This window comes from Heteronotia binoei, chromosome 20 (assembly GCF_032191835.1).
Source record: "Heteronotia binoei isolate CCM8104 ecotype False Entrance Well chromosome 20, APGP_CSIRO_Hbin_v1, whole genome shotgun sequence".
Lineage (NCBI taxonomy): Eukaryota > Metazoa > Chordata > Lepidosauria > Squamata > Gekkonidae > Heteronotia > Heteronotia binoei.
In genome coordinates, this window is record NC_083242.1 from 30503282 (window position 1) to 30529270 (window position 25989).

Here is a 25989-nt window from a genome sequence, read left to right on the forward strand (position 1 = left end):
CGTATACCAAGTTAGATCACTGGTCCTTATAGATGCCGAATTTACCATATACCATTCGACCTTAAGGACACCATAGCTGCCAAATGCAGAATCAGCTATTAGAGCAACTGAATCTACCGTATACTGAAAATGACCATCGGTCCTTAGATATGCTCAATCGGCTATAAACCATTTGTTCTAGAACAAGGGTGCGGAACTCATTTGTTATGACGGCCGGATCAGACATAAATGAGATCATAAATGGGCCGGGCCATTTGTGTGATTAGGTAGCTGAGATATACATTTTATAAAGCTTAAAAAGGCCCAATATTCTGACTGTATACAGAAGGTTTTTTAAAAAAAAAGCTTAAAACATTAGCACTGGATCTTAAAGGTGCTTTCTTTGTATTTCTCCCATGGGATCCAGGGAACTGGGCAAAGGAAGCTCTGGCTCTTTACTTCCTTCCCTAGGGGACCAGGAGGGGGAGGAACCTCAGTCAGTAGAAGAAAGGCTTGACTCAGTAGCTCTGCCGTGCGATTGAGAGAGCATGGCAAAGCAAGCTCTCCCTCCCCACCTTCCTCCCCAAGGAAGGAGCCTCAACCAATGGACAAAATAGAGGCTCTGCTCTGTAGCTCCTGTGCAATTGAGAGAGCATGGCAAAGCAAGCTCTCCCTCCCCACCTTCCTCCCCAAGGAAGGAGCCTCAACCAATGGACAAAATAGAGGCTCTGCTCTGCAGCTCCTGTGCGATTGAGCAAGCCTCACAAAGCAAGCTGTGGTGCAGAAGGAAGCAAGAAAGAGGGAGAAGAAAACAGATGGCTGCCAGTTCCTTGGGGGCCTCATAGGAGCCCTCTGGGAGCCTAATTCGGCCCCTGAGCTGCATGTTTGACACCTTTGTTCTAGAAGATACCATAGCTCTTACTGCACAGTGTGACCATACCAAACCTTCTGTATACAGTCAGAATATTGGGCCTTAGAGATGCTGAATGAGCTGTATACCACTAGTTCTTATTGATATCATATCTGCTATATGTTGACTCAAACTATTGGAGGTACTGAACCCACCAAGTCAGACCATTAGAGACCCAGTTGGGGCTGCCACCTTCCAGGTGGAACCTGAAGGGCTCCAGGAATGACAATTCAGACTACAGAGATCAGGTCCCCAGAAAAAAAAAATGACTACTTTGCAGAATGGACTCTTTGGCTTTATACCCTGCTGAGGCCCCCTTTCCTCTTCAAACCCTCTTAAGCTCAACCCCCAAATCTTCAGGAATTTCCCAAACCTGAGTGTATCATATTTATCATAAGAAAAGATATCATAAGATCAGGGGTGGAATTCTAGCAGGAGGTCCTTTGCATATTAGGCCACACACCCCTGATGTAGCCAATCCTCCAACAGCTTACAAAAAAGAGCCTTGTAAGCTCTGGGAAGATTGGCTACATCAGGGGTGTGTGGCCTAATACGCAAAGGAGCTTCTGCTAGAATTCCACCCCATGGTCCTTAGAGATACTGCCGTATATCGGCTTGGACCATCAGTCCATCTAACTCAGGACTGTCTACCGAGATTGCCAGAAGCTCTCCTGAAAAGAAAAGTGCCTGAGATCTTTATTCTGTTTTGTATATTTAAGTATATCTCTCTCTGAGTCATTGGCCCTCCCCGATATATGGAGTTGGCCCGCGAGTAAACTCTCTCTGGAGTTCTAGCAGCAGAGCTGGACTTTTCCACCTTCCCATCTCCGTGCTGCCCAAAATGTATCCCAGAGCACTATTCCTTAGGGATAGACCATCCAGAAGAGCATCAGCGTAGAGTTGAAGGTCTCTCATGGCCAGGAGAAAGGAATTGGCAAACATCCGTGTCTTCTGCCATCAGACCCCACAGGGTCAATTCCTGATCTGTGCATCTGGAATCTCAAAAGGATTTTTGAAAGTTAAATAGACAGTAGACAAAAAAGTGGATTCAGCCAGTGGATTTGTGGAGCAGAACCAAGGGGTTTCACCTATCCTTTGGAATACTGGAATGTGAGAACATGATTCGGCATCTCTGAGATGGTTAGGATATAGAATACGGTTCAAAATAATGATGCCTCTTAACCTGGGATTGCATTATGCTTAGACATCACCGTTAGATCAGTTCTTACAGATAAATAGGATATCTTGTTGTAGAAAAGGGATCCACTGCATAGAGCAGCAAAAGAGAAGGTTATATATTACTGGCCCCCAACGTACTGTACTTAGCATAATAGCTAATCTGGCCTTGGCATTCAGAGATGATCGTTATGCCTACATTTGAAAAGCCATCCTTTATTTAAAGCTGTCCTTCTCACTGTGCATTTATCTAGAGAATCTTGGCTCGTACTTCCAAGCCCGAACGAGAGAACTGCAGTTCTTTCAAAAGGCCAAGTTTCAAGCTGAGCTGACTCGGCAGAAACATGGCTGATTGAACTCGCGCCAGGGTAAGCAGGCACATGCGTCAACCCCACGGATGGAGGGTAAACGGAGGAGGCAAAAGCGCTTGGCCCCCCTCTGAGGTGGTCACTGGGTCCCATGTCACGTCAACCAACTCAGGGACAATCCCAACGAGGCAATGTGGAGAGCAAAGAATGAATGGGGAGCTTCAGGCCGGGCTGGAGGAAGGGGAGGCAGGTTCGTCTCTGCCTTGCCGTGTTGGCTGTCTAAGGCTTTGATTTAAAGTTCAGCAAAATATGGTGAATTTTTTAAAAAAATCCCCGTAAGCAATATAGTTCCAGCTTCATTGCTCAGCATTGGAACTTGAGAAAGAGCGAGAAGGCTGCAAGAAATGAGCTCAGTAAAATACTATCATGTCTGCCCTGTAGGAGATTACTAGATGAGGCCTGTCACTAAGAATGGGGTGGTTTGCAGGAAGGGAGTCAAAGGGTATAGTGCTGATAGAACCGGAAAGGTACTGTAAGTCTTTGCAAAATACCAAAAGCCAACGACATGAAATGGAATTTCATTCAAAAGAACTCAACCCATCCCCTTGGTCAATTACCACAGGGTCTTTGCAATCACAGACTGGAAGAATGGGAGCCAGAAGTGGAGGGAGCCAGTTTAGTGTAGTGGTTAAGTGTGCGGACTCCTATCTGGGAGAACCGGGTTTGATTCCCCACTCCTCCACTTGCAGCTGCTGGAATGGCCTTGGGTCAGCCATAGCTCTCTTATCAGGGAGAACCGGGTTTGATTCCCCACTCCTCCACTTGCACCTGCTGGAATGGCCTTGGGTCAGCCAGAGCTCTCTTATCTGGGAGAACCAGGTTTGATTCCCCACTCCTCCACTTGCACCTGCTGGAATGGCCTTGGGTCAGCCAGAGCTCTCTTATCTGGGAGAACCGGGTAGGATTCCCCACTCCTCCACTTGCAGCTGCTGGAATGGCCTCGGGTCAGCCATAGCTCTCTTATCTGGGAGAACCGGGTTTGATTCCCCACTCCTCCACTTGCACCTGCTGGAATGGCCTTGGGTCAGCCATAGCTCTCGCAGAGCTGTCCTTGAAAGGGCAGCTGCTGTGAGAGCTCTCTCAGCCCCACCTACCTCACAGGGTGTCTGTTGTGGGGGAGGAAGGTAAAGGGGACTGTGAGCCACTCTGAGATTCAGAGTGAAGGGCAGGATATAAATCCAATATCTTCTTCTCACTGAACTCTTTGACAGAATTTTCAATCAGCCTCAAGAAACTTTCCCCCATTGTAATGGAAGAGGAAAACCTGGCCGTGAGCCTCGATCCATCTGTCAAATGGGGAAAGGAGAGGCCTGCCTTTGAATGGGCAGCGACCGTCCCAAGCCTGGATTGATGCGAGGCGAGCTGCCCAGCGAATGATTGTATCGCTGAACGGTATGACCGATGAGCTCTTGGGCCACATTATAACACGAGTGGACAACAAACCCCACGTCTTCCCTTTCCCTTTTAAATCACAGCATGCCCTTTCCTCCATCTTGCTGAGTTGTCAGCAGACTTTGCTTCATGCAACACTCGTATAAATCATAAGATGAATGACTGGCTCCCTGGCCTTTGTAGTCGGAGGCATACAGCGGGGGGGATGAGATGTGCATCATGTGCTCTCCACGGCATTGGACAGTTCCCCTTCTCCTCTTTGTAAAGACGATGGTGTAAAATGAGACCTCTGTCTTCCTGATAGGTTGGCGGGATAAGGATAGGCGCAAGTGATCCCTGGTTGGTTGGCTTGGAAGACGAGAGAGAGCAGCCGTGTCTCGCAGCAGCACAGTCAGCCTTGCTCGTTCTGGCCCATTAAGATGATAGATACTGGTTGTTTGTATTTGACAAGGAATCGTTTCCTACACGGAAGATGAGCACCACTTGTTGACCTGGAATGAGGAGGAGAGCTCTAACGAACTGGGGCATCCTAAAAACAGAGATGCGCATTTCTAAGAACTCTTTTTTTTTCTAGTTCTTGCCCTTCCCAACATAACCCTTTTTTCCAGGCCTCTATGAAACCTCCTGTCACAAGCTCTAATGCGTGCTCTATCATTCTCCTTACTCTGAGCTCCTTACTCTGAGCTAACAGAGTTCTGTCTGGAGTTCTGTCTGCCCACCTCTCTCCTCTGTGACATCACGGCAGTCTCAGCCAATTACAGCCAGAGCTTCCACCATTGCAGTATAGGTAGGAAAATAGCAATTGCCTCAGGGGCAAAAAAATCTGTCCCTCAGAATCCCTTTCTTTGATATTTAAGGCCTGAGGAGAGCGCACTTGGCTACTGCTGTGACCAAACACTCAGTATGTAACAGGACAACCACGAGAGCATTGTGCCCAAAGGAATTCCCACCCCCCATGTGTTTGTTTTGTGCTGCCAGGAACTGAACACCGTTAATTAAAAAAAAAAAAAAAGCAAACGCTTTGGAACTTGGCACAGCAACAACCCCCCAGACCACTAGTAATGACTGATGGTCCCCTTTTGTGTTTCCCAAACGCAGACACTTGTCTAATTAATTTTTTTTTTAAAAAATAGGACTGTCTTTTTAATTGAAAAAATGTAGAACATCTGTGGCTCCCCGGTAACACCTGTGCACAACAAGCCTGCTTTTCAAGGCCCAATTGTGTTGGTTTTTTCCTCGTTGATAATACTAAGATGGGGCCTTTTGTGGGGTTTGTGCCCGAACTACTTGGCGGACGATACTCAGGGGGCACGCAATTAACAGGAAACACAGAACGAGAGGCGAGATTTCCCGCCCCCCTTCCTCAAAGACAAGCAACATCAGTTTGTAGGGAGGGGGAGCCCTGAGGCGAATGGGGAACAACTCCGAGACATTCCACCGCAAACACAGCATTGGAAGAGAACAATTACGAGGCCAGTCAAAAGCCGGCACATCATTGGAAAGGCAGAATGGAGAGATGGAAGATAAAGGAGGGGGGAGTCCACTTCAAAAAGTTAAAAGACTTAACGAGAACTCAGTAAATTTGTTCCGATTCTGGGGAAGCACAGAAAAAAATTATAGATATTTACCTCACTTTTCTTCCCGATGAAGACCCAAGATGGCTTAAAGCTTTCCTCTTCCATTTCATTGTCACAACAACCCTGTGAGATAAGTTAGGCTAGAGGGTATGACTAGCTCAAGGTCACCCAGCAAGCTTCTATGGCAGAGCAGAACATTCGAACATGGGTCTCCCAGATCTTAGTCTGATATACTAACAACTACACCAGGGGTGTCAAACTCATTTGTTATGAGGGCCAGATCTGACATAAATGAGACAGTGCTGAGCCAGGCCCTGTGTGTCATAAACTGTAATGCCAGGTAAGTAAAACATGCTTAAAACATTAGCACTCGTTTGTCTTAAAGGTGCTTTCTTAGTATCTTTCCCATGTAATCCAGGCTCTCTCAATTGCGCAGCAGAGCTACTGAGCCAAGCATCTCTTCCTTCTATTGGCTGATGCTCTTCCTCCTCCTGGTCCTCTGGGAAGGAAGGAAAGAGCCAGAGCTTCCTTTGAAGCAACCTATCCCTCCCCCACTTCCTATCCAAGGGAGGAGCCTCAGCCAATGGGGAAAACAGAGGCTTCGCTTTAGCTCCTGTGTGATTAAGCAAGCCTGGCAAAGCAAACTGGGATGCAGAGGAAAGCAAGAGAGAGGGAGAAGGAAGCAGATGGCAGCCAATTGTCCGGGGGCCTGATTCAGCCCCTGGGCCACTTGTTTGACACCCCTGAACTACACCATGCAAAATAGGATAGCAGAAATAAAATTCTTGGGAATCTGCTTGTAACATCTTCTCTCCTTCAAGATTCTAGTCCTGATGGTTTCCAGGATAGGCTTGAAATGGGTGAGAAATATCATTTAAAATCTCAGCAGCCCAAGAACCAGAATGAGCTTTTGGATGAGAAATGATACCAAAAAACCCCCCCAAAACCCCAAACCCAGACTGCTATTGTATATCTTGGGGTCACCCAGGGAACTTCTCATTCATTCACCGATTCAGGACTGTCAAATAAGGAAGTTGTTCTTCTAAATCCAAATCTCACTTAGACCTAGAATGTGGGTCTATGAATAACAATGATTGAAGGGAACCTCCGTGTTCAGAGCCAATATATCTCTTCATACCAAATCAGAAGAAGAAGAAGAATTGCAGATTTATACCCCGCTCTTCTCTCTGAATCAGAGACTCGGAGCGGCTTACAATCTCCTTTATCTTCCTCCCCCACAACAGACACCCTGTGAGGTGAGTGGAGCTGAGAGAGCTCTCCCAGAAGCTGCCCTTTCAAGGACAGCTCTGATATAGCTATGGCTAACCCAAGGCCATTCTAGCAGCTGCAGGTGGGCAATGATGCCCATTTCAAGCCCAGTTGTGGGCTTTCAGAGCCATCTAGCGCGATGTTGCAGGAAACAGAATATCAAACATACATTGATGGCATAAGATCATTTCTGGGGTGAACCCAGAAGTGACATCACATTGCTCTAGGATTCAGTGGAAACTCTATGGCTTTGTCCTGGTCATTGTGTCTGTCCTCAATGAGGTCTCTCTCCATATCTCCCTTCTTCTCAGCCTGCTGTTTGCTTGGGGCACCCCAAAGGGATGATATCTGGTCTGCAAACAGGCTGGGTTGGATATCTTGGTGGCGAGGCGCGGTTCCTCTCAGACTCGGCGAGATCTGCAGCTGCTCGCCGCCCTGTTCCTGAGCCCAGTCTATAAATTCCTCTCATCGTTCAGAGTACATAAAAAAAAATCAATCTAATTATACAGCAAACATTAATTATAGCTGAAAGACCATCAGAAAGGGATTGATCGGAAGGAGAGTGCGCTAATCCCTAGTTAGTCATAGAAATTGACCGAACTGCAAGGAGCCAAAAAAAAGGGAGTCTGGGAAAGGAGAAAGCAACTGGGATTTGGTGGGCAGGACTAGAAGCATAGAAACATATGGACTAGAAGCATAGAAATGACCCAAGGGTAGCCGGGTCCAACCCCCTGCACAATGCAGGAAATTCACAACCAAACCTTGAAATCAGCATGAGCTCACAGGAGCACAGCTCCTGAACCTTTCTGATGGCCCCCTTCTCCTCCCCACCTACCTACCTTATCCATAGGCTTGCCAATCCCCAGGTCCCAGAGGGGGATCCCCCGGTTTTACAGGCTTCCCCCCTCCCCCAGCCAGCTGGCTGGCGGGGGAAGCCCCGCCCCCAGAGCCATCATGCACCTCCATGAACGATTCCCATAGGGAATGATGGGGAATTGATCTGCGGGTATCAGGGGCTCTGGGGGGCTGTGCTTTGAGATAGAGCACCAAATTTTCAGTATAGCATCTAGTGCCTCTCCCCAAAATACCTGTCAAGTTTCAAAAAGATTGGACCAGGGGGTCCAATTCTATGAGCCCCCAAAGAAGGTGCCCCTATCCATTATTTCCTATAGAAGGAAGGCATTTAAAAATTTGTGCAGTCCCTTTAAATGTGATGGCCAGAACTCCCTTGGAGTTCAATTATGCTTGCCACACCCTTGCTCTCGGCCCCCAATGTCTCCTGGCTCCACCCCCAAAGTCTCCTGGCCCCACCCCCAAAGTCCCCAGATATTTCTTGAATTGGACTTGGCAACCCTACTTGTCCATCGAATAGTAGGTGCAGCTGCATAACAATCCCTGGATTAGGAGAGCGGGCAGCCAGCCAGCCCCCAAGGGCTTTGCCACACCCCCAGAGAAGCCTGCACCACCCTTTCTCCACTTATGGGATTTTGGGGGGGCAGCCAATGAGAGCCCCAGGTGAGCAAGGCCTGCTTGGACTGGCTGGATCTCTGGTCAGCCCAAGCAGGCCATACTTGCCCAGGGCCCTCCTTTCTTCTGTCGGGTTGCTTATGGCTAGTGGGAGGAGGCATATGCTAATCAGTTACGCTAATGAGCTCCACCAGCTGTTTTGCTACAAAATGACCCCTGTTCACAACTATCCCCCTCACTCCCCCAGTGACCCCCAGTCTAGCGTCAGAGGAAGGGGGAAAACCTCCAGGATCTCTGGGCCAATCTGGCCTGGAGGGAAATTCCTTTCTGACCCCAAAATGGCAACTGGCATGAACCTGAGCATATAAGAATGGGCCATGAAGGCCGAGCACTGGCTTATCCCTTCCAGTTTGTTGTAGTGGTTAAGTGTGCGGACTCTTATCTGGGAGAACCGGGTTTGATTCCCCACTCCTTCACCATCAGCTGCTGGAATGGCCTTGGCTCAGTCATAGCTCTCACAGAGGTTGTCCTTGAAAGGGCAGCTGCTGTAAGAGCTTTCTCAGCCCCTCTCACCTCACAGGGTGCCTGTTGTGGGGGAGGAAGGTAAAGGAGATTGTGAGCCATTCTGAGACTCTGTCCTTGAAAGGGCAGCTGCTGTGAGAGCCCTCTCCAGCCCCACCCACCTCACAGGGTGTCTGTTGTGGGGGAGGAAGGGAAAGGAGATTGTAGGCCACTCTGAGACTCTATCCTTGAAAGGGCAGCTGCTGTGAGAGCCCTCTCCAGCCGCACCCACCTCACAGGGTGTCTGTTGTGGGGGAGGAAGGGAAAGGAGATTGTAGGCCGCTCTGAGACTCTGTCCTTGAAAGGGCAGCTGCTGTGAGAGCTCTCTCAGCCCCACCCACCTCGCAGGGTGTCTGTTTTGGGGGAGGAAGGGAAAGGAGATTGTAGGCCGCTCTGAGACTCTGTCCTTGAAAGGGCAGCTGTTGTGAGAGCCCTCTCCAGCCCCACCCACCTCACAGGGTGTCTCTTGTGGGGGAGGAATGGAAAGGAGATTGTAGACCGCTCTGAGACTCTGTCCTTGAAAGGGCAGCTGCTGTGAGAGCTCTCTCAGCCCCACCCACCTCGCAGGGTGTCTGTTGTGGGGGAGGAGGGGAAAGGAGATTGTGAGCCGCTCTGAGACTCTGAGATTCAGAGTGAAAGGTGGGATATAAATCCAATTTCTTCTTCTTCTTCCTCCTGCCCTCTCTCACAATCTGCCTAAATTCACCTTGTCAGCATTGCTGTCAAATGGCCATCTAGCCTCTGCTTAAAAACTCCAAAGGAGAGTCCACCACCTCCCAAGGAAGCCTACTCCCTTGAGGAAGCACTCCGTCAGGAAGTTCTCACTAATGTTTAGCCAAAAACTGTTCTAATTTCAGTTTGTTGGGCTACAAGAGATCCTGGGCCACAGATACTTCCAAAATCCTCAGCCAAGCATCTCCCTGGCTTTTCATGCGGTGAGTCACCTGGCCTTGTTCCCAAAATGGAGCCAACACCTTCGTAAAGGTCTCCTTGTTTTTGTTTTAATTTGCAAATGTTGCCCAGAGAGCCGCGCACGATGCACCCTTCTCAGCGTTTATGCTCCAACAGTTTGTACACATCTTGCCACTCCCCAGGCCACTGCTGCACACATGCTTGCGGATGAAACAGTGCAGAAAAAAGCGATTGTGACGTCGCTCCACAGAGGGCTTTGTGAAGGCACCGAGCATCTCTATGCCAGAGCGCTCGGGTGCATGGGCCCCACAGTAAAACTCGGCACAAAAAAGAATCTCAAAAGCAGTTTCAGCCACGTTGCTCTTTTGGCAATGTTTGATCAAGGATTTTGCATTGGTAACATGGAGGGGGTGGGGGAGAGATGCAAAGGAACTACAAAACTGCATGCAACCAAATTCCAGAATGAATGAGAGATACTATTCTCTAACAGGGCTTTCTTTTGTAGAAAAAGCCTAGCAGGAACTCATTTGCATATTAGGCCACACACCCCTGACACCAAGCCAGCTGGAAATGCATTCCTGCTCAAAAAAAGCCCTGTTCTCTAAGGAGGAGGAGGTGGTGGAAGAGGAAGAGGTTGGATTTATACCTGACATTTACTCAAAGTCTCCGAGTGGCTTACAATCTCCTTCCCTTCCTCTCCCCACAACAGACACCCTGTGAGGCAGGTGGGGCTGAGAGAGCTCTAAGAGAACTGCTCTTGAGAGAGCAGCTGAGTGGGTGCATGTGGAGGAGTGGGGAATCAAATCCAGTTCTCCCAGATTAGATTCCGCGCACTTAACTACATCAACAAAGTGGCTCGGGAACGAAGGAGGTATGAAACAGAGCATAAGGGCCCATTTCCAAAGAGATCACAAGCGTGTGGAGAGAGATGTGGAAGCCAAAGAATGTGGATACCTGACATAGAAGTCCCCCCTCCCCTGAAAACATTTGAGCATGCTCCAAGGTCTGCCAGAATCTAATGATGACAAAGGGCAGCTGAGAGCCAGGTTCAAATCTCTCAGCTAGGAACTCACAAGGTGCTCTCTCACCCACACACTCCTCTGAGAGCCAGTTCAGTGTAATGGTGAAGTGTGCAGACTCTTATCTGGGAGAACTGGGTTTGATTCCCCACTCCTCCACTTGCAGCTGCTGGAATGGCCTTGGGTCAGCCAGAGCTCTCGCAGGAGTTGCCCTTGAAAGGGCAGCTTCTGTGAGGGCTCTCTCAGCCCCACCTACCTCACAGTGTGTCTGTTGTGGGGAAGGAAGATAAAGGCGATTGTGAGCCCCTCTGAGATTCAGAGTGAAGGGCAGGATATGAATACAATATCTTCTTCGTTTTCTTCTTCTCTGCCCTTACAATGGGGCTGATGCTGGTCTACCTTGCAAGACTGCTGTTACAGAGATTGCATATCTGAAGCACTCTAAAGCACTATTGAACTGTCAGGAGTCAAACAGCACGGCTGGATCAGACCAGATTAAAAAATCATCATGTTAGAAGGTCAGAGAAGGAGGTAGGGGATTCTATGAAGACGCTCTCTCCTTCAGCCCAATTTAAAATGAAGACAGGAGAAACACCCCCGCCCCCCCCAAACACACACACCATTCTGACCTCCTGGAAGGAAATTCTGACCTGGAAGCATTCTGACCTCCTGGAAGGAAATTCTGACCTGGAAGCATTCTGACTTCGAAGCATTCTGACCTCCTGGAAGGAAATTCTGACCTGGAAGCATTTTGACTTCCTGGAAGGAAATTCTGACCTGGAAGCATTCTGACCTCCTGGAAGGAAATTCTGACCTGCTGGAAGGAAATTCTGACCTGGAAGCACTCTGACCACCTGGAAGGAAATTCTGACCTGGAAGCATTCTGACCTCCTGGAAGGAAATGATGCCCCAGAAGGTTGGACCAGAACCAATTAGTTGAAACTAAATCGAAAGAGTTTCGGGCTCAACATTAGGAAGAACTTCCTGACAGAGCATCGTGGCGCAGAGTGGTAAAGCTGCAGTATTGCAGTCAGAACCCTCTGCTCCAAATCTGAGTTCAATTCCAGCGGAAGCTGGTTCAGGTAGTCGGCCCGAGGTTGACTCCGCCTTCCAACCTTCTGAGGTCGGTAAAATGAGTCCCCAGCTTGCTGGGGGGAAGTGTAGATGACTGGGGAAGGCAAGGGCAAACCACGTCGCAAAAAGGTCTGCCATGAAAATGTTGTGAAAGCAACGTCACCCCAGAGTCGGAAACAACTGGTGCTTGCACAGGGGACCTTTCCTTTCCCTGACAGTTAGAGCGGTTCCTCAGTGGAACAGGCTTCCTCCTTAGAAGGTGGTGGGCTCTCTTTTTTGGAGGTTTTTCAACAGAGGCTAGATGGCCAACTGACAGCAATGTTGATTCTGTGAATTAGGCAGATCATGAGAAGGAGGGCCGGAAGGGCTGCAGCAGTTCTGAGTTCTCGTGGCCCTTTCTCACATGCCCGGGGAAATGCTGACCACCATTTTGGAGTCAGAGAGCAATTTTTTCCCATGCTAGTTTGGCCCAGGGATTAGGGTTGCCAATCCCCAGGTGGGGGCAGGGGATCCCCCGGTTTGGAGGCCCTCCCCCCGCTTCAGGGTCGTCAGAAAGCGAGGGAGAGGGGAGGGAAATGCCTGCTGGGAACTCTGTTATTTCCTATCGAGATTTATTCCCATAGAAAATCATGGAGAATTGATCCTGTGTGATTGAGCAAGCCCTGGCAAAGCAAGCTGTGATGCAGAAGGAAGCAAGAGAGAGGGAGAGAGCCTGGCAAAGCAAGCTCTCCCTCCTCCCCAAGGGAAGAGCCTTAGCCAATAGATGGAAGAGAAGCTTTGCTCTGCTGCTCCTGTGCGATTCAGCAAGCCCTGGCAAAGCAAGCTGTGATGCAGAAGGAAGCAAGAGAGAGGGAGAGAGCCTGGCAAAGCAAGCTCTCCCTCCTCCCCAAGGGAAAAGCCTCAGCCAATAGATGGAAGAGAAGCTTTGCTCTGCTGCTCCTGTGCGATTGAGCAAGCCTGGCAAAGCAAGTTATGATGCAGAAGGAAGCAGGAGAGTTGTTTTCCTCTCCTCTATTTTATCCTTACATCAACCCTGTGAGGTAGGACAGGCTGAGAGAGTGTGACTGGACCAAGGTCCCCCAGCAAAGGTCTATGGTGCAAGTGGGGATTCGAACCTAGGTCTCCCAGATACAACACTAACCAAGGAGGGGTGTCAAACTCATTTGTTATGAGGGCTAGACCTGACATAAATGAGACATAGTATTCCCAGGTAGTAAAGATAAACTTTATAAAGGACACAAAAACAATTAAAGATTTTTTTAAACTTAAAACAAACCATGCTTAAGCTTAAAACATTAGCACTTGTTGGTCTTAAAGGTGTTTTAAGGACATAAGAGAAGCCATGTTGGATCAGGCCAACAGCCCATCCAGTCCAACACTTTGTGCCACATAGTGGCCAAAAAAACCCAAACCCAAGTGCCATCAAGAGGTCCACCAGTGGGGCTAGAAGCCCTTCCACTGTGCCCCCCCAAGCACCAAGAATAGAGAGCATCACTCTGAGAGCATCAGAGAGTTCCAATGATAAGCTGTGGCTAATCGCCACTGATGGATCTCTGCTCTATATGCTTATCCATTCCCCTCTTGAAGCGGTCTATGCTTGTAGCCACCACCACCTTCTGTGGCAGTGAATTCCACATGTTAATCACCCTTTGGGTGAAGTACTACCTTTTATCCTTTCGAACCCGACTGCTCAGCAATTTCATTGAATGCCCACGAGTTCTTGTATTGTGAGAACGGGAGAAAAGTACTTCTTTCTCTACCTTCTCTATCCCATACATAATCTTGTATCTTTGTATCTCTCCCATGTCCAGGGAACTGAGCAAAGGAAGTTCTGGCTCTTTCCTTCCATCCCCAGGGGACCAAGAGGGGGAGGAGCCTCAGCCAATAGAAGGAAAAGAGGTTTGGCTTAGTAGCTCTGCTGTGCGACTGAGAGAGCCTGGCAAAGCAGGCTCTCCCTCCTCCCCAAGGGAAGAGCCTCAGCCAATAGATGGAAGAGAAGCTTTGCTCTGCAGCTCCTGCGCGATTGAGCAAGCCCGGCAAAGCAAGCTGTGATGCAGAAGGAAGCAAGAGAGAGGGAGAAGGAAACAGATGACCTATATGGCCGAGGACCTGCCTACCTTAGGGACCGCCTCTCTCCATATGTTCCCCAGAGAGCACTGCAATCCAGCTCACAAAATCTTTTGGAAATCCCTGGGCCTAAGGAGGCTAGTTTGGTGTAGTGGTTAAGTGTGCGGACTCTTATCTGGGAGAGCAGGGTTTGATTCCCCACTCCTCCACTTGCACCTGCTGGAATGGCCTTGGGTCAGCCATAGCTCTGGCAGAGGTTGTCCTTGAAAGGGCAGCTGCTGTGACAGCCCTCTCCAGCCCCACCCACCTCACAGGGTGTCTATTGTGGGGGAGGAAGGGAAAGGAGATTGTGAGCAGCTCTGAGACTCTTCGGAGTGGAGGGCGGGATATAAATCCAATATCATCATCATCATCATCATCATCATCATCATCATCATCATCATCATCATCATCATCATCATCATCGTCGTCATCATCATCATCGTCATCATCATCTTCTTCTTCTTCTAAATTAAAACCAACTAGGGAGCAGGCCTTCTCTATAAAGGCACCCCAATGGTGGAATCAGCTGCCCGAGGAGGTGCGGGCCCTATGGGATCTTAATCAGTTCCGTAGGGCTTGTAAAACCGCCCTCTTCCAACTAGCCTTTTAAGATGAAACCTAGTAGTAACATCAAGCCATCTTGTACAAACTGAGACTGTAGCACCATTAAGCGATACTGTTTTTAGAGTATTTATTTAATGTTTAATTTATGTATTGTATTCCATTGTATTATCCTGCTTTATTAATTGTATTACCTTGTTTTATTGTTATAACATGGTTTATACCATGTCTTGTAAGCCACCCTGAGCCTGCCTTGGCGGGGAGGGCGGGGTATAAATAAAAATGTATTATTATTATTGTTGTTGTTGTTGTTATTTGACAGCCAGTTGCTCGGGGGCCTGATTCGGTCCTCAGGCCCCATGTTTTGACGCCCCTGCATTAAAGCAACAAACAGCCCTTTCCTGTACCTCGTCTTCACAATCTAGTAATTTGAGGATATACTGCCCCAAATTATGGAAGTTCCATTATGCAGAAGCGACAGAAGAGAAGGGAATGCATCGTTCCTCCGGGGATGTAGGGACTCATTACCCATTCTGGAGTGGATTAAAAAAAAAAAAAAGAGGCAGTGAAATTAGGAAAGAATTATTGGCTTGGTAATGTACAAGCAGCTGCGTAGAGGCAGCTGATGCGCTTGGTCGCCGGGCAGTGCTTAAATACTCCTCGGGAGTCCCTGAAGTATTACCCCATTTGTAACGTTGCACTGAGTAGCAGCTGGCTCTTGTTTGCATAGAGTGTTCCGGAAAGATGGTGTCAGTCTCGCAGTCTCTAATCGCCCCCTCTAGAGTTCTCGCCTTGCTGCAGACGAAGACCACGGAGACCTCCTCTAATTTCCCTCTCCCAGACCTGTCAAACGCTCGAGGCTCCCCGGGAATCCCAACTGGGGAAAAACCTGACGTGAGAGGTGCCGGTTTCACAAGCCTACTTGGATTTCCCCAGGGTTCTGCTCGAAGAATAGGGACGTGTGGCATTCCATGAAGTTTTATGGGTATTCTCTCCAAAACACAACTTTTGGCTATCCTCAAGTTTCCTTCCAGATTCACCTTAAAATTCTATTCGGCAGCTACTAAAAATGGGCAGTTGGATTTTTTCTCGGACTTATTAAATCAGGCCTCCGATTCAGCAGGAGCTCACAGAAGTACAGTCTGGCAGTCAGTTGAATGATCTTAGGCAGGGGTGTCAAACATGCAGACCGGGGGCCGAATCAGGCCCCCGGAGGGCTCCTATCAGGCCCCTGAGCAACTGGCTGTCATCTGCTTCCTTCCTCCTCTCTCTTGCTTCCTTTTGCATCACAGCTTGCCTTCCCAGGCTTGTTCAATCGCACAGGAGCTACAGAGCAAAGCCTCTATTTTCTCCATTGGCTGAGGCTCCTCCCTTGGAGAGGAAAGGGCAAAGGAATAGCTTGCTTTGCCAAACTCTCTCAATTGCACAGCAGAGCTAAGACAAGCCTCTATTCCTTTCTATTGGCTGAGACTCCCCCCCTCCTGGCCCCCTAGTTCCCCGGATCACACGGGAGAGATACAAAGAAAGCACCCTTAAGACCAACCAGTGCTAATGTTTTAATCATGTTTTATTTTAAGTTTTTTAAAAAATCTTTAATTGTGTTTGTCTGTGTCCTTTATAAAGTTTATGTCTCTGCTACCCGGCATTACATTTTATGACACTCCATTCCTGGCTTTATTGCCCATTTGGCATGAGAATCATGTTCCCCCTGAAAAAAAGACAATTAGCCTCATTATTTCTTATGGCAGCAAAACGTTTAATTGCTTTGCAATGGAAGAATACTACACCTCCTACTATCGATCAATGGTATATAAAAGCCTGGGACCAGGGGTTTTTTGGAGCAGGAATGCAGTTCCAGCTGGCTTGGTGTCAGGGGGTCTGGCCTAATATGCAAATGGGTTCCTGCTGTTTTAGCATACTAGGCCACACCTCCTGAAATCACCATTGCTTCACTCTTTTTTGTAGAAAAAGCCCTGCGCAAAACCATGGTGACTTCAGGGGGTGTGGCCTGGTATGCAAATGAGTTCCTGCTGGGCTTTTCCTACAAAAAAAGGGGTCCTGTCTGGGACTATTTTATATTTGATAAAACACCTGAAAATATTAATGAATCAGAAAACAGTTCTGCCTCCTGCCTAGAAAAATGGCTTCTATTTGTGAAGAAGGAACAAAGCATCTCATTGTTGGGCCGGTCTCGACAATCACACCCTTCGTTCAATGTTTTAGCCCACTTCTGATTTGATAATTATTAAGCGTTGTATATTTTAATTATAAATAATTTTCTTTAAAAAAAAGAAGAAGAAGTGTGATTGGATGCGGTGTGGTATGCAGAGGGATAGCAGTTGTGGAGAAACCAGCCCTAGTAATGAGACAAGAAACCCAGATCTTGATTCACGTGCATCCTCCTGGACTGAATCGAGACCTAGGTTTCCTGTCTCATTACCAAGGCCAATTTCTCCATGCGTGCTACCTCTTTGCAGAGCACGCCTAATCCAGTCATGCCTGCAATTGTCATTTGCCTACTAATGTCATTAAGCATATGAAATCACTCTGCTCCAAAAGGTAGGACAGGTGAACTCACATTCTAGCTGAATCAGAAGCGAGCAGAGACTCACGCAAGCTCCTAGCCTGCCACAAATTTGGCAAGTCTTTAAGGCACTGCGGGACTCCTGCTCTTTTCTATGTCTCAATTGTTTTAAAAGATATCCATGGCAATGTTTGGAAGGGCTCCAAACTCCGCCCACCTGCTCAGCACACAAAAGATCCTTCTTACCCTGATTATATCCCAAAAAAACCTCTCTCGGCAAAAGTCTCTCTTTAGCACCAATGCAGATGGCAAAACACTCAGCAGGGGTCAGGGGTAACTTAAGGACGTTCCAATTCACGCATGAGAGGCATCCACAGCCAGTAAAGTGGGTCAGGGCTTCTGAACTTAAAAACAACCGTTCATGTTCCACAGATCTGTTTTTAATGCTAACCGTTCCGGCAATACATGCAAGGCGCTTTGGCCCGCTGACATCTCTTTTGACACATCTTTTTGACACGACGTCTCCTCGCTTTGGAGCAAATCACTGCTTTCTCATTCATTTTCCTTGAAGCCCCATCTGGAAGGGCGACAGCTTCCTCCTTGCGAGCAGATCCCGGGGGTAGGGGGGATCCCATACAGTCTGCCAAGAACAAGGATGGGCGGTGCTGGATCCATTTGGGGACATAAGAGGGACTAGGGTCTAAGCGGAGATTTGAATCTAGCTTCCCCCCTCCAAAGCCCAATATGCTAGCCCAGGGGTGTCAAACATGCGGCCTAGGGGCCGAATCAGGCCCTCGGAGGGCTGCTATCAGGCCCCTGAGCAACTGGCTGTCATCTGCTTCCTTCTCCCTCTCTCGATTCCTTCTGCATAACAGCTTGCTTTGCAATTGCACAGGAGCTACAGAACAAAACCTCTTTTTTCTCCGTTGGCTGAGGCTCCACCCTTGGGGAGGAAGGGGAGGAGGGATAGCTTGCTTTGCCAGGCTCTCTCATTTTCACAGCAGAGCTACTGAGCCAAGCTTCTATTCCTTCTATTGGCTGAGTCTCCTCCCCCTCCTGGCCCCCTGGGAAAAGAAGGAAAGAGCCAGAGCTTCCTTTGTCCAGTTCCCTGGATCCCATGGGAGAGATACAAAGAAAGCACCTTTAAGACCAACAAGTGCTAATGTTTTAAACGTGTTTTAAGGGTTTTTTTGTTAAGAAAGTCTTGAATTGTGTTTGGGTCCTTTATAAAGTTTATATCTCTGCTACTTAATCTTAAATAGGTACGCACCCAGCCTGGCCCAATATCGCCCAGCCCAAGAAGGTCTCATTTATGTTAGATCTGGCCCTCATAACAAATGAGTTCAACACCCCTACGGTAGCCAGTGACCAACACTGCCTTTTCCTCAGGACCGGATCTACTTGTTTTTTGAGCGGGGGGGAGGGGCGGGAAATTGGTTTCTGGTTTATTGGATTTATACCCCGCCCTCCCCGCCGAGACAGGCACAGGGCGACTGCCAATTAAAAAAATGATGCTCCCTTATGGGCCATTCTATCTTGTGGCTCCATAGAATACCATGGACTCCATACCCAATTTGGCACTCCCCTCCCCGGTCGGTACCCCCCTCCGACCCCCCCCCCCCATCCGGCCTTGCTTCTCATTGTGATGCAGGATCAAAGAAATTTGGGCTGCTCTTTGCCGCCCGAATTGTGAGCAACAGAGCTGACACCCCGACGTCAGCAAGAGTCGTCCCCCTCCCGCTTCCCCCGCGCACGGTGCTCTTACAATTTCCATTTCCAGGCAATCAAGAAGAAACGGACAGACATTTGTGCCAAATGGCATCGCCAAAGCCAAGCTGTCCTCTGGGACTCTCAGAAATGCCGTGGAAGCAAACAAGTTTAGTGTGACTGTATTGGGGGTGGGGGGAGATGTCAAATCAGCTACTCCAAATAAATGGCCCATGTCCATGCCTCAGCACAGATGGGGACAGGAGGGGAGTGGCAGATGTCCGGATTTGGACACTTCCTCCAGTTCCGTGGCAGGCTACTTTTTGGAGAGATTTAAAACAGCAACTGGGAAATGTGCAATTCCAAAGTGGAAGATATTCCAAGAACGGGATTCCCAGACCACCAATGCGGCACCATTTTCTATGATGGATTAGGTCTGGAAAGACTTGAGTTCATATGTCACTGGCTGTCCTTGGGCCTGTGACGTGGGCCAGTTTGGTGTAGTGGTTAAGCACGTTAACTCTTATCTGGGAGAACCGGATTTGATTCCCCACTCCTCCACTTGCAGCTGCTGGAATGGCCTTGGGTCAGCCAGAGCTCTTGCAGAGCTGTCCTTGAAAGGGCAGTTTCCATCAGAGCTCTCTCAGTCCCACCCACCTCACAGAGTGTCTGTTGTGGGGGAAGAAGATAAAGGAGATTGTAAGCCGCTCTGAGTCTCTGATTCAGAGAGAAGGACGGGGTATAAAGCTACAGTCTTCTTCTTCCTCTTCTGTCACTCTCCCAATCTATCCAACCGCACTGGCACCGATTTCCCACTAACCTTACCTCGCTCTCACTCTCCTTTTCTCAGTGGGGCTTCTGTCAGATTTTGCACAAGCTGCCCAGAGGCTGCAAATCGCTCTGTCTCTTTCACACAGCAAACAAGATCCTCTAAAACCCCGGTTCTGTTTGCCATGCCAAAAAGGTGAAGCAAGTTGCAGCCCCGGGGCAGATAGTATGAAATCCAACGGAAGCCCTGCAGAGAAGAGGAGAGTGAGATCGAGGTAAGGTTGGTGGGAAATCCTTCTGGGTTGATGCAAAGATAAAATAGGATAAAAGGACCCTGAGTTCCTTGGGTGAGAAAGGTGGAATAAAGAAGACGATATCGGATTTATATCCCGCCCTCCACTCCGAAGAGTCTCAGAGTGGCTCACAATCTCCTTTACCTTCCTCCCCCACAACAGACACCCTGTGAGGTGGGTGGGGCTGAGCGAGCTTTTCCAGAAGCTGCCCTTTCAAGGACAGCTCTGCCAGAGCTATGGCTGACCCAAGGCCATTCCAACAGATGCAAGTTGGAGGAGTGGGGAATCAAACCCTGTTCTCCCAGATAAGAGTCCGCACACTTCACCACTACACCAAACTGGCTCTTCATCCGAGGTTATGGATTCCATCAACCCCAGGGATCCTTGAGTGCTCATGGGTTCAACTTGTGTCCTGTTCACCAGTGATGAATAAGGAGCCAATCTGAGGGTCCCAGAATCAGAGGACGAGGCCCCAGCATCAGTGCCCTCCCTTGAATAAGAAGAAGATATTGGATTTATATCCCGCCCTCCACTCCGAAGAGTCTCAGAGCGGCTCACAATCTCCTTTTCCTTCCTCCCCCACAACAGACACTCTGTGAGGTGGGTGGGGCTGAAGAGGGCTCTCACAGCAGCTGCCCTTTCAAGGACAGAGTCTCAGAGCGGCTCACAATCTCCTTTCCCTTCCTCTCCCGCAACAGACACCCTGTGAGGTGGGTGGGGCTGAGAGGGCTCTCCCAGCAGCTGCCCTTTCAAGGACAGAGTCTCAGAGCGGCTCACAATCTCCTTTCCCTTCCTCCCCCATAACAGACACCCTGTGAGGTGGGTGGGGCTGGAGAGGGCTCTCATAGCAGCTGCCCTTTCAAGGACAACCTCTGCCAGAGCTATGGCTAACCCAAGGCCATTCCAACAGGTGCAAGTTGGAGGAGTGGGGAATCAAACCCTGTTCTCCCAGATAAGAGTCCCCACACTTCCCCACTACACCAAACTGGCTCTCCATCCGAGGTTATGGATTCCATCAACCCCAAGGAGGGATCCTTGAGCGCTCATGGGTTCAACCTGTGTCCTGTTCACCAGTGATGAATAAGGAGCCAATTTGAGGGTCCCAGAATCAGAGGACGAGGCCCCAGCATCAGTGCCCTCCCTTGGATTGCTGGCCTGCAGATGAGGCCTTAGAGATCTCCTGGAATTGCAACTGTTCTCCAGACGGAAACGATCAGCAGCACTGGAGAAAATGGCTGCTTTGGAGGGATCCTGCGGAGGCCCCTCCCCTCCCTCCCCACCCTCCCTCAGCTCCACCCCCCCAAGACTCCAGGAATTTCCCTCCTCTGGTCTTCCTTAGAGTCGCCAGATCCTGGTTGGGAAATCCCTGCAGATTTGCAGGCAGAGCTTGGGGAGAGGATGCAATGCGTTCAGAGTTCAAACCCCGAAGCAGCCATTTTCTCCAGGAGAACTGGGCTCCGTTGCCTGGAGAGAAGTTTATGATTCCTAAAGATCTCCAGGCCCCACCTGGAAGATGGCAACTCCAGCCCTTTCTGCTGCCCCCCTCCCAACAGGGTCGAGCAAGGGGAGGCTTCTGATCCGTGCGAAATGGGTAAGAGCCGTCGCTGGAAACTCTGAGCCCCAGATGGAGGCAGAAGCGGGACGGTGGCAGAGAAATGCCAGAAAGTCTGACAATCAGCCGGGGCGTATTGGAGCGCGGCCAAGAGAAGGCAGGTGACTAGAGCATTTTGCAAGTGTATCCATGCAACCAGCCGATCAGGAAAGAACCAGATGGGTCACGCTGGATGGAAAGGTAACGGAGAGAGCAAGAGAGACGGGTCGGGCATTCCTAGCAGGGCGGAAGCAATGCTTGCCTGCAGCGACTCAGTGGGAGTGCCAGCGCAACTCAAAGCTTCTAGTGAATTAGAGACTTCTCTCCCCCAATGTCTGCTGCGATGTGGATAGACAAGCACTGCTCTGCCCCGCTCCACTGCCTTTTCCTTCCCTGCTGGGCAAACCGGGTTTCCCTTTCCTTCTCGCCAGCGATTGCCAGGACAGGATAGTCAGAGACCCCAGGGGGCAGGCCTCAGATCCTGCTCGGCAATGACTGCGCTTTGGCACTGAAACCACCAGTTTGCAGGAAAAGCCCAGCAGGAACTCATTAGCGTATTAGGCCACACCCCCTGATGGTGCCATTGCTTCACACAGGCCTTTTTGCAGAAAAAGCGCAGCAGGAACTCATTTGCATATTAGGCTACACCCCTGATGGCACCATTGTTTCACAAGGGGCTTTTTTTGCAGGAAAAGCCCAGCAGGAACTCATTTGCATATTAGACCACACCCCTTGATGTCACCTTTGTTTCACACAGGCCTTTTTTGCAGAAAATGCCCAGCAGGGACTTATTTGCATATTAGGCCACACCCCTGGAGAGCCAGTTTGGTGTGGAGATTGGGTGGAGAGCCAGTTTGGTGTAGTGGTTAAGTGTGCGGACTCTTATCTGGGAGAACCGGGTTTGATTCCCCACTCCTCCACTTCCACCTGCTGGAATGGCCTTGGGTCAGCCATAGCTCTGGCAGAGGTTGTCCTTGAAAGGGCAGCTGCTGTGAGAGCCCTCTCCAGCCCCACCCACCTCACAGGGTGTCTGTTGTGGGGGAGGAAGGGAAAGGAGATTGTGAGGCGCTCTGAGAGTCTTTGGAGTGGAGGGCGGGATATAAATCCAATATCTTCATCTTCTTCTACCCCTGGGGTATCACCAGATTCCCCCCCCCCCCGTGCCATGTCCCTGCACTTAAATGCCCCCAGTGACAATTTGGCTCATTCTGTTTCCTCCAGTAGAACAAATCACATCACTGGGCTCTATGGCAGGGGTGTCAAACACATGGCTTTATTGCCAGATGACAGCAGCAGTGCATTTTGTCCCCGTGCTAATGCATAACAGGAAATCCTGCAAGAGTGTTAATGCTTCAGGCATGCTTGCGTTTTGAGGGGGAAAATAATATCATTAATTGGGTTTGCCGGTGTCCTTTATAAAGTTTACCTCAGCGACCTGGCGTTACATTTTAGGGCTCCCTGACAAAGTGTCGTTTACAACAGAACTATCCAGCCCTCAAAGTCAATGAGATCCATCCCTCATAATAAATGTGTTTGACGCCTCTGCTCTAGGAGGGTGGGGAAAGGGGTGTGTATGTGTGCGGAGGGCTTGCCACCACCCTATACTGGAGTCCCAACAGAAATCGGGGCTTCTTGCAACTGTTATTTACAGAAGAGAACAGGTTTGATCCAGCCAGTTTTTCCACTGAGTCTCACCTAATTCTCTTTGTTCCACAACACCTTTGCCTGTGCAGGTCCCAGGTCCCTGCAGAGCATTTCTGGTGGTCAAAGGAGACCCCTCTAGGGTTGCCAGCCTCCAGGCGGGGCCTGGAGATCTCCCACTTGGACAACTGATCTCCAGCTGGCAGAGATCAGCTCCCCTGGAGAAGATGGCTGCTTTGAAGGGTGGACTCAATAGCATTGTACCATGCTGAGGCCCCTCCCCAAATCCCACCCTCTCTCGGTTCCACCCCCAAAGTCTCCAGGTATTTTCCAACACAGGCCTGGCAACCCTACCCCCCACTTCATCCCTAGAGGAAAAATTGGATTGTAGGAAGGGACAGAGTCTTGGTTACTTTCAGGAAGTTCTGACCATCAAGCTCCTGTTGATTCCTAGAGCTACTCTTGTCACTTCTGGGTAGCTCTATGAATTATCAAAGATTTCAGGTTTTCACGGCTGGCATCATCATTAGGGTTTGTAGAATCTTTCGGGCTCAAGTGCCATGTTCTACTGGAGAAAGTTTTTCTTCCAGACGTTTCGTTCTCAGCTGCGGAGAACATCCTCAGTGGCGTTGCAGCCAGAGCAGGCGCTCTGACCTTCTTGGCTGCTGTGCATTGAGTGAGGCCAGGGCTACTGGAGAGCTGCTATTTTTAGGCTGGAGGGGGTGTGGTGAGAGGGCAATTGGTTTGTGAATGTACCCACTGTTTGGTGGGGCTTCCTGGGAGGGTGGGGATAAGGAAACTGGCTGTGGAATGTGACCATTATTCTGTGTTGATTGCGAAGATGACATCTGGGGTATTGTTCTGTATTGATTGTGGGTACATTCACAAACCAATTGCCCTCTCACCACACCCCCTCCAGCCTAGAAATAGCAGCTCTCCAGCAGCCCTGGCCTCACTCAATGCACAGCAGCCAAGAAGGTCAGAGCGCCTGCTCCGGCTGCAACGCCACTGAGGATGTTCTCCGCAGCTGAGAACGAAACGTCTGGAAGAAAAACTTTCTCCAGTAGAACACGGCACTTGAGCCCGAAAGATTCCACAAACCCTAATGCTCTATGAATTGCTAGGAGCTCTATGGTCAGAACTTCCTATACGTAGACTAGGCTTCCTTTTTTGTTCGTTTTTCTCCTCAGAATGATTGCACGTTCCCCACTTTGCAGCAGTTTCCACTTCTAGATGACCCTCCGTGGGCATAGGCTACAACAATTGGCTGGTGGTCTCCGGGCATAAGCAGAAAAATGGGAACCCTATGGATGGATCCAACTCTGTACCGCACAGCCGATGGTGGATCATCAGCATCTTCTGGAGTTTGACCCTCTGAACCCTCTCAAAGCTTACTGCTGGAACAGTTTCCCCCATGACCTCAGTAAGTCTTAAAGTTGGCTGGTTACACCCATAGCGAACCCAACCGAAGTATTCAACAACGCACCTTTTTATTGTCCCTTCAGGGGTTTCCAGTGTACCATACGCTTAATCTCTTTGACCCTGCAGAGTGGTCTAGGGACAGCATTCCCCACGTAAAGGAAGGGGAGTGCTGAGAAACCGAACTTGCCGAAAATCAATCAAGAGAGACGCACCATTTGCTATTCCGACGGTCCGAAACTAATCTGCGCAGACAGTCAAAAATCTAAGCCCTTCATGAATAAGTAATTGTTGCTTAGTCCCAGAGCTATAATCTATATTTAATTAAGGATATTACTAAACAGTTCAAATAGTTTTTTGTTTTTTTTTAAAGAGGAACCTTGTGTAGGAGGAATGAAGGGAGGGAGTTTAAATTAAGGTTACAACAAAATGCTTCAGCTCTCCCTGAAAGGCTGACTGAAGATGCTGGTATGTTATTAAAGGTTACTGGAACTTGAATGAGGTTGTTTTGCCACCCAAATAAGAGAAATCCGTTCCTTCATGGGCCAGACCCCTGGACAACTGAACCCAAGTCCTCCAGAGCCTAGATCTGGCTAACAGAATTACCAACCCTCAGGGAGGGCCTGGAGATCTCCTGGAATTACAGCTGAACTCCAGGCCACAGAGATCAGTTCCCCTGGAGAAAAAGCCTGGTTGGGAGGGTGGAGTCTATGGCATTGTACCTTATTGAAGTCCCTCTCCTTCCCAGCCTTCATCCCCAAATCTCCAGGAATTTCCCAAGCCTGTGTTGAAAACAATAATGCTGTTCTTTAAAACGCCATGCACATCTTTGGCAAAGATCACACACAGAGTCACAGATCACACACAGAGTCATCGTTGGCACGGATCGCACACATGCTGGGAATTATTAGGAAGGGAATTGAAAATAAATCAGCGGGTATCATAATGCCCCTGTATAAATCGATGGTGCGGCCTCATTCTGAGTACTGTGTACAATTCACCTCAAAAAATATATTATAGCATTGGAAAAAAATGCAAAAAAGGGCAACTAGAATGATTCAAGGGTTGGAACACTCTCCCTATGAAGAAAGGTTAAAATGCTTGGGGCTCTTTAGCTTGGAGAAACATCGACTGCGGGGTGACAGGATAGAGGTTTACAAGATTATGCTTGGGCTAGAGGAGGTAGAAAAAGAAGTACTTTTCTCCCTTTCTCACAATACAAGAACTCGTGGGCACTCAATGAAATAGCTGAGCAGTCAGGTTAGAACGGATAAAAGAAAGAAATTCAGGGTGATTAACACATGGAATTCACTGCCACAGGAGGTGGCGGCGGCTACAAGCACAAACAGCTTCAAGAGGGGATTGGAGAAACATATGGAGCAGAGGTCCATCATTGGCTATTAGCTGCAGCATATAGTTGGAACTCTCTGTCTGGGGCAGTGATGCGCTGTCTTTTTGGTGCTTGGGGGGCACATGGGAGGGCTTCCAGTGTCCTGGCCTCACTGATGGACCTCATGATGGCACATGGGTTTTTTGGCCACTGTGTGATACAGTGTTAGACCGGATGGCCCATTGGCCTGATCCTACATGGTTTCTCTTATGAGTCACAGGAGAGAAGAACAATGGGGAATTCCTTTCTGTAGTCCAAACCTCTCCCCCACCCCAAGATACA

The 25989-nt window shown here is 49.1% G+C and overlaps 1 protein-coding gene across 4 annotated transcripts in view; it reads right to left on the bottom strand.

The window, feature by feature from the left end:
* Positions 1–25989, bottom strand: part of LOC132588152 (protein ELFN1-like) — a 644710-nt gene that overhangs the window by 45061 nt on the left and 573660 nt on the right. The window lies entirely within an intron of this gene.